This window comes from Myotis brandtii, unplaced genomic scaffold (assembly GCF_000412655.1).
Source record: "Myotis brandtii unplaced genomic scaffold, ASM41265v1 scaffold300, whole genome shotgun sequence".
NCBI classification, from domain to species: domain Eukaryota; kingdom Metazoa; phylum Chordata; class Mammalia; order Chiroptera; family Vespertilionidae; genus Myotis; species Myotis brandtii.
In genome coordinates, this window is record NW_005361459.1 from 1,109,923 (window position 1) to 1,118,040 (window position 8,118).

Consider the following 8,118-nt stretch of genomic DNA (forward strand, 5'->3'; position numbering starts at 1 on the left):
GCCCGCCCTCAGCCTCCAGCCTCCACCCGCTCCCGGCTCACGGGCAGCCGGGGCTTGTGCCCTGTGCTAAGCTAGACAAGGCTCATCTGAGTGCACGTGCAGCTGTATGTCAAGTGCCACTTTGCTTATAATATGTAGAACCATAAATACTAACAGTAGAAGAAGTAGGTGTTCCCGCCCAAAGCGGGCCTGCCCACCTCTGGTCAGTTCCAGCTAAGTCATTGCTATCACAACAGAAAGAACGGACGTTTTGTTTGTTTGTTTGTTTCTATAATACATTTAGATTGTGGGAGGCCCATTTTGCCCTCCAAGTTCATATCCCTTAGTTTAGTTCCCTGAAATAAGTGCTTGGAGTAGGGGGAGGAGAGGAAAGAATACATGTATATATACACATATAGAATATGGGTATGTCATTATATATGCATATATTATGTAAATAAGTATGTAAGTGAATATTTACACATTTGTGACAGCCATATATTTGTACATGTAACTAAATACTAAAAATGTTTGTCAGATGTAGATATAATAAAGCATTGTCATTTGAAGACGAATTTTTTGCTTTGCTGATGGATACTATTGCATTCTGTTGGGTTGAACACCCAGCTCTAGATTCAACCCCCAAAATGTTTTATTAAGCATCTAATTGCACTGGTTTAACATTTGGGGAAAGGGGTCCCATGCTCCTTTGAGTGTCTTCCAAGGAAAATGCACATGGGTTTCTCAGATCTGTGGTCCCCATCTCCACCCCCCTCCCAGAGGTGTCCTCCTTCCTCTGCATTTCCATTTTCCTCTAAGAAAGGCCTTTCCTTTTTTTTTATTTCAAGAAATAAATAAAATAAAGTAAAATAACTAAAAAAAAAAAAAGGGCTTTCCTGACTTCATTTTTAAAAAGACCTTCACATTACTCTATTTCATAAAACCATTTTTATTTCTTCTCTGTACATCTCATGATCTTGTCAGTCTTATTTGCTTTTTAAATGATCTGTCTCTTTCCCGTAGACTATATAACCCTAGAGGAGGGCAGGGGCCTTTCCTGTCTAGGTCATTGCTGAATCCCATCACTTTAAATTGTGCTGGGCACCCAGTAGCAGCACATTAAATATAGAAGAATAATTGTAAGATTAGCCTATGCCTCTTTGGATATCTCCCTCCTAAGCGTGCTCCTCTTCAGACTGTTTTCTATACCACTGATCTAAAACAAATGCCCTCCTCATGCCCCAGGTAAAGTCCAAATTATGTAGCCAGGCTTTAAGCATCTGCTCATCACCTTTTCAGTGCCTACAACAGGGCAAACACATTAGACAGGCCCCGGCTGGGTAGCTCAATGCCCCATACCCCAAGGCTGCAGGTTTGATCCCATGTCAGGGCACATACAAGAAGCAACCAATGAATGCATAAATAAGTGGAACAGCAAATCGGTGTTTCCCTCCCTCTCTCTCCCAAGTCAATGAAAAAAAAAAGAAGAAGAAGAACACGTTACACATTTTGCAGTTTTTCTAAACACTCTCCCCCAGGACATACACTATGTTTACTTTTTCTATAATTGCTCCTCTTTTTTACATCCTCCCTCCTTTTGTCTGCTTAAGTCCTGTTTATGTAGATGTAGCTCACAAATCATCTTCCCTGATACCTCAGGAAGAATAAATTGCTACCTCTTCCAAGAACCCTATTTTGGGTTATATTATGATGACTTGTTTACAACTCCTTACTGTCACATTATAATTATACATTTACAATATCTCACTCATTTCAATGCTTTGAAGGCAAGACCTGGCCTTCTTCTAGCTAGCAGTGTGCTGGCATATTCTAGGCACTCATTAAATATTTGAAATAATTTACTCCAAAAATAACATTTGCTTGAGTGTATGATGTGGTTACTATGTGCCAGACATAATACTGAACATTTTATACAGATTAACCAATTTAATACTCTTAACAACACAATGAAGTTGATACTACTAGTTATTCCTATTTTATAAATGACTAAACTGAGACTAAAAAATGTTAAGCAACTTTTCCCAACTTACAGTTACTTGAAAAACAGTGAAGTGGCAAAATATTAGAGTTCATGAATTTCCAGCTAATGCTTTTTACAAATATATCTAGTTGGGAATTTTTGTTGTTGTTCTCCAGATAGGAGACAAGAAGTGTGTGTGTGTGTGTGTGTGTGTGCATGCATTTCACACATCTCCCATCTTTCTTGCTTCATGTTTCTACTTCTGCTTTTTTCTTTTGTTTCAGAACTTGAGCTGATTCTTGACCCTAAAGTCCCTCTGAGTTTGTCATCCATTAATACATCCTCTAAGATTCTTTTTCCCCCGTATTCCTAAAATCTTCCTTTCTCTGGAGAACTTTTGAACACTTTGACATCAGCCTCAAAATCATGTACCATCCCCGCACCTCCACTTGTTGAACTGATAGTTTTTAGCATTACATGTTTAAAATGATAGTGACAGGATAGTCCCTGTACAGTATTTATAGGGGAACAGTCATTCTAAGTGGTGAGGAGACAAGGTTAAGAGAGAGAAGAACTAAATGTGAAATGTGGTACTGTGAAATATAAGGGCAACAACTAAGAGAACAACGCCTTCTCCAAACTCTTGAGTATAGTTTGGCTCAAGTCCAGCCTTGAGAGCAAGGGGATTAATTAGAAGCGGGCTATTTTCCATACTGGGTCTGTTCCAGCTTTAACATCAGTTCTCGGCCCCAAAGCACACACCTTCCTTGTAGGTCATCCCAAGGCACTCTAAATTCAATTTTTAGTGGTAGCCTCAGGCTTCCACTGAAACCAGTACCTCTTTAGCTAACCCAATGGTGTAGGGTCATTCAACAAGCCCTTACATCAATTACAAGGAAGGTGGTCTGAATTGGTGGAAAAGAAGAAAAGCCTTGGGCCAGTCACTTAGTAGGTAAGCATGCCTTGCTGCCCACCTCAATTTCTCCTACTGTGACAAAGGTGACATACTGACCACCAGATAGCTATTTTGGAAAGCACTTTGATATACATTTTTTTTCATAGTCCAGGGTTATGCAAATAAATGCCAGTAATAACATTGTTTAGTTTTTATTTATTCTGGAGGGAAAAGGCTTCTGTTTCAGTCTACCTCTTTTGATACCTCTCATGTTTTTACGTTGCCCATTTACCTCCCTTTGTTTTTCCCTAGATTATTGCCAAGGTCATGGCTGGTCATATATTACAATAGAGTCTTCTTCAGTGTAATTATGTAAATACTAGAGGCCTGATGCATGAAATTCGTGCAAGAGTAGGCCCTCCTTCCCCTGGCTGCCAGCACTGGCTTTCCTCTGGCACCCGGGACCTGGGCTTCCCCCCAGCTACTGGCAGGGACCCAGGCTTCCCTCGCAGTCCCAGCTTCGTCCGGAAGGACGGAAGGATGGACTCCCAGTCTAATTAGCATATTACGATTTTATTATTATAGATTTTCAGAAAATCAGGATAATATTTTCCAATTAATAATATGCATTTTTGTTCTCATGTAGATGCTAAGTGAGTGGGGAACATTTCAATTCAATTATGAGCAGTTTGTATTTAGTGGCTGATTTAGCTAACTTGTTTTTTATTCCCTTTGTCTTTCAGTCATAGCCAATTATATTTATCCCTGATTTAGGATTCCATTTCTAACTACCCTAACTTACTTGTATAATTTTTATAATTATAATCCCTTTTTAAGAAGTGTAATTGAAAAGATTTTGTTAAAAGTTGTGTTTTTGTTTGAAAAATTATCCTTTAATACTCTGTTTCTTTATTTGATAGGCCACCATTCTATTGCAAAAATATGAGAAATCTTGTTTAAAATGTATTTACTCCTAGAATGAATGTGATAGTGATACATATAAATATATTTCCAAAAGTAAGAAATTTACATCAGTAAATTCTACATCTGCATATGTTTCAGTTAGTACTTTTGAATAAATGCTCAACCATATTTCCACCTTTATTTAGATTTTTCTGCAAGACTTGGTTTCTACAGGTTGAATTGTTTAAAAAGTCTTCCTGTCCTTCAGATGCATATATTCTGTAACTGGTTTTCTTAGCTTCTGTCGAATTTACTTTGAATTTTGATTTAAATTTTAGGATCAGAACTTACTTTCTGGTGCCAGGAAAGCTGGAGCTTGGCTCCTCTTTCCGGTGGTCGGGACCCTCCCACCTCATTTGCTTTGAACGGAACACTCTCTTTAGGACACTTTCTTTAAGAAGCTTGGAGATGATCTTTTCTCTTTGAACATTACTGAATACTTTGCCTTCTGGAAGCCAGCTGACCTTGTCACATCCACCATGGCAGAGGGGGATCGGAAGGTGTTTGGGGGACGCAACAGCCCTCTTGGGAACAAGAACAAACAAACAAAAGAGGAATTGCTATTTACCTAAAAATAATAGATCAGCCTAACTAGAAAACAACCCAGAGTCCTGCAGCTGCTATGCTGAGAGGTGCTACTGCCCCTTTATAGCAACTCATGTCATAATAAGACAAGGAGGGCTAGCTTAGGAGGATTATTTTTCTGATCTTTTCTTGTGAGAGAATAGTAACATATTGCAAACATGATTGTGAAAAGGTAAATATACTGGACATTGAAGAATAGAATTAGAAGTAAGTGGAATACAAAGCAAGATACAAATGGATTTGTTTTATCAAAGAGCATTAGTTTCAGGGACCTGGCTGGATGTGATCAAGATCACACAGCTAGTCAGCAGCAAGGCATTGCCAGGGTCCAGTCTTTTTATTTTTTATTTTACTTTTATTTTACTGATTTCACAGGGGAAGAGAGAGAGAGAAAGAGATAGAAACATCAAGGATGAGAGAGAATCATTGATCGGCTGCCTCCTGTATGCCCCCCACTGGGATCAAGCCAGCAACCTGGCATGTGCCCCAACTGGGAATCAAACCATGGCCTCCTGATTCATAGGTTGACCCTCAACCACAGAGCCTGCAACCCCAGCATGTGCCCTGACCAGGAATCAAACTGTGACCTCCTGGTTCATAGGTCAGTGCTCAACCACTGAGCCACGCTGGCTTAGCACCAGGCTCCGTTCTTGACTGTTAACTCCCATCCTGATTCAGTGTTCTTTTCACCACACCATTATTAGAGAAAATGAGTAAGATGGATTCCTTGAAGAAGTCTAACCCATTGCAAAAAACATGTATCCATCAGATAGTTAATTTAAAAATAAAATGTAATCATTGTGGCCTACGTCTGAATTCAGCCAAGACCAATACACTTTAGATACCTAGAAACATTCCATTGATTACTATTTAGAGCAATGATTAAGAATACATGGGTCAATTTCCATGGGGTATAAAGAATCAGTTTTAATAGATCACATCCTTAGCCCGTTGGAGGGCTTAAAACATGGTTTGTTCTTTGCTATTTATGTAAATGAGGATTTATAGTAAGAAACAACTTGCTTGGAAGAAAGAAGCCTCTGGCTATCAAAATATTCAAACCCCCTGACCTACACCAATTTCATTCTTTTTTCAAAAACACCCATGAAATTATGAGGATCACATTATATTCAAGTAATTCTGGTTAGTTCTGTAACATAGTTTAAATATATTTGTATTTAATGTATATCTTTTATTTTTTAAAGTTTTACTTTTTAAGTTTGCAAGTTGAAAATTAAGGAGTGAAATTGGCCCTGCCCAGTGTTGCTTAGTGGGTAGAGCATTGGCCCACACACCAAAGGATGGTGGGTATGATTTCTGGTCAAGGGCATATTCGATCCCTGGCCCCAGTCAGGGCATGTGTGGGAGGCAATCAATCAATGTTTCTCCCTCATATCATTTCTCTCTCTCTCCTCACTCCCTTCTATTCTTTCTAAAAATCAATGGAAAAAGTACCCTCAGGGCCCAGCCAGCGTGGCTCAGTGGTTGAGCATCGACCTATGAATCAGGAGGTCACAGTTTGATTCCCTGTCAGGGCATATGCCCAGGTTGCAGGCTCAATTGCCAGTGTGGGGTGTGCAGGAGGCAGCTGGCCAATGATTCTCTCTCATCATTGATGTTTCTCTCTCTCTCTTTCTCTCTCCCTTCCTCTCTGAAACCAATAAAAATATATTTTAAAAAATATATCCTCAGTTAAGAATAACAAAAAACCCCACACACAAACAAACACAAAACAATAAAAAAAGTGAAATTGTATATCTCTTGCTCTGGACACTAATGATATGATATAATTATAATGTTTTTACTGTCTTGACCAAAGGTTTTTCAGTTTGGTGAAAAGCCGGACATTACCAGCTTTTGTCGTAGCTTGCTTGGCTCCATGGCTTTCCCTGCTTCTCACCATCCTGCAGTGTCATTACCCAGCCAGTTCACAGAGCAGAGCAATGATGGGGAACCTGCCTCCGCTGATGAAGTGTGCTGAGAGTGAGGTGTAGCTGTAGTAAACCTTACTCTTTGTGTTTTTGCCCCAAATCTGGGAGTTCTTGGCAGCCACGCTATTGCTTAGAGCTGCTATCAAGTGTGATGATTTAAGATTTACTACCTCGACTGTCCTCTGTTTTGGGTTCGCAATGAAGAATGGCTTCTACCAGTAAAGAAAGAATTGAGCATGTTTGTTTGTTTACTCTGTCTCCTTGGTGTTAATTTGGTTAAGAGAATAAGAAGCAGTTGGCAGCTTACCTGTGTTAATCTGGACATTTCCTCGGTTTTGGACGATGAAGCTCTTTCCTCAGAGAACTGTGCTGATATAACCACTCCCCTCAGGGGGGTGGAGCCTTAATTATGTACACACAAGGTGTACGACCTCTACTAAGTGCCAGGTGGGAAAAGAATACTGGATGTGTACACACCCCTTTTCCTCTCCTTTTGAGGAAAGCACTCTGTTTTCCTCAGATACAGTCCATGTCCAGGCAGAAACAGGAGTTTCTATCTAAAAATCCCTGTAAGACTTGTCAAGGTATTTTTGACAGGCTGATTCCCTCGGGTTTGAAGCTGCAGGATGAGCACTCAGAGTTCCAGGCTAGGGTCTGGGCCATTGTGACTCTCAGAATGCTAAGCAGTCAGAGATGAGAAAACAGACTCCAGGATACCTTCTTGGAGATGGAGAAAAGCTTGGAGAAAGGACAACTGCCAGGGGCTTCACTCTTTAAATTCTCTATTTGTTCTTCTCTGTAACTCAGTGGGTCATTATGGAAACGGCCGAAAGCAATCAAATTGTACTGAAATTTCCACCCCTGGAAAAGTGTAAGACATCTAAAAACTATGACGATCCTGAAGTTCTGCGTCACACCTTTGAGACTCTATCTAATCTTCACATGCTGCTTCCAAATCATTTGTTACAGTTGCTTTGTTGCTACAGGAATGGACTGGACAAAGAAAAATGTATGTGGGTAGAGGGTGAGTGTGAACTCTCCTTAGTAAGTTTTTAGTATCTTGGCACCAGATTTAGTATCTGTTAGCCATGAGTCAGACCTTATTCTTTACTTTGCAGCCCTTGAGAGCCATACTGATCATGCTATAGAGGCCCGTGTCCTCTGAGCTTACTGTGGGATTTACCCCTTCACTGACTTCACCCTCACTTCTTCACATTCCTTTTAAGAATCAAGATAGGTCTGTCAGTCTTCTTTAGGAAAAGCATATTTGTGGAAAGATGGGGAGGGGGTTAAGTGGGAAACACCACTATTTACAAGTTCAGATTTAGTTTTGACTTGAAGATGAATGACTTCAAGCTTTGAAGTTTATTCATTTGCTCTATTTCCTACTACTCCTTCCTCCTGTTGCCAGGATTGTACCACCCCAGAGAGAAGCTGGATATTTCCCCTGAGGATTAGAAGCAACTTGTACTTGTTGCACTTTGGAGTGGCCCACTACTCCTGAAATTCCGTCAGGGCAGATAACTGGACTGATTTGCAGAACTGGGTGGAGCCTGTCTCTTGAATTGTTCATGCTTAATTGAAGGACAAATGTAGATGTTAGCCACCTGTGCCCATGAACGTAGAAAGCTAAATAGTAACTGTCATAGTGATGAAAACACAAGTCCTAAGTAAGAAGGTAGCTATTGGGGTAATGATTTTAAAACATGGCAAATTTGGCCATTTGTATTCCTATTGATCTCTAATCCCTGAATCCACAGTATTGTGAATCAATCCCACTATTC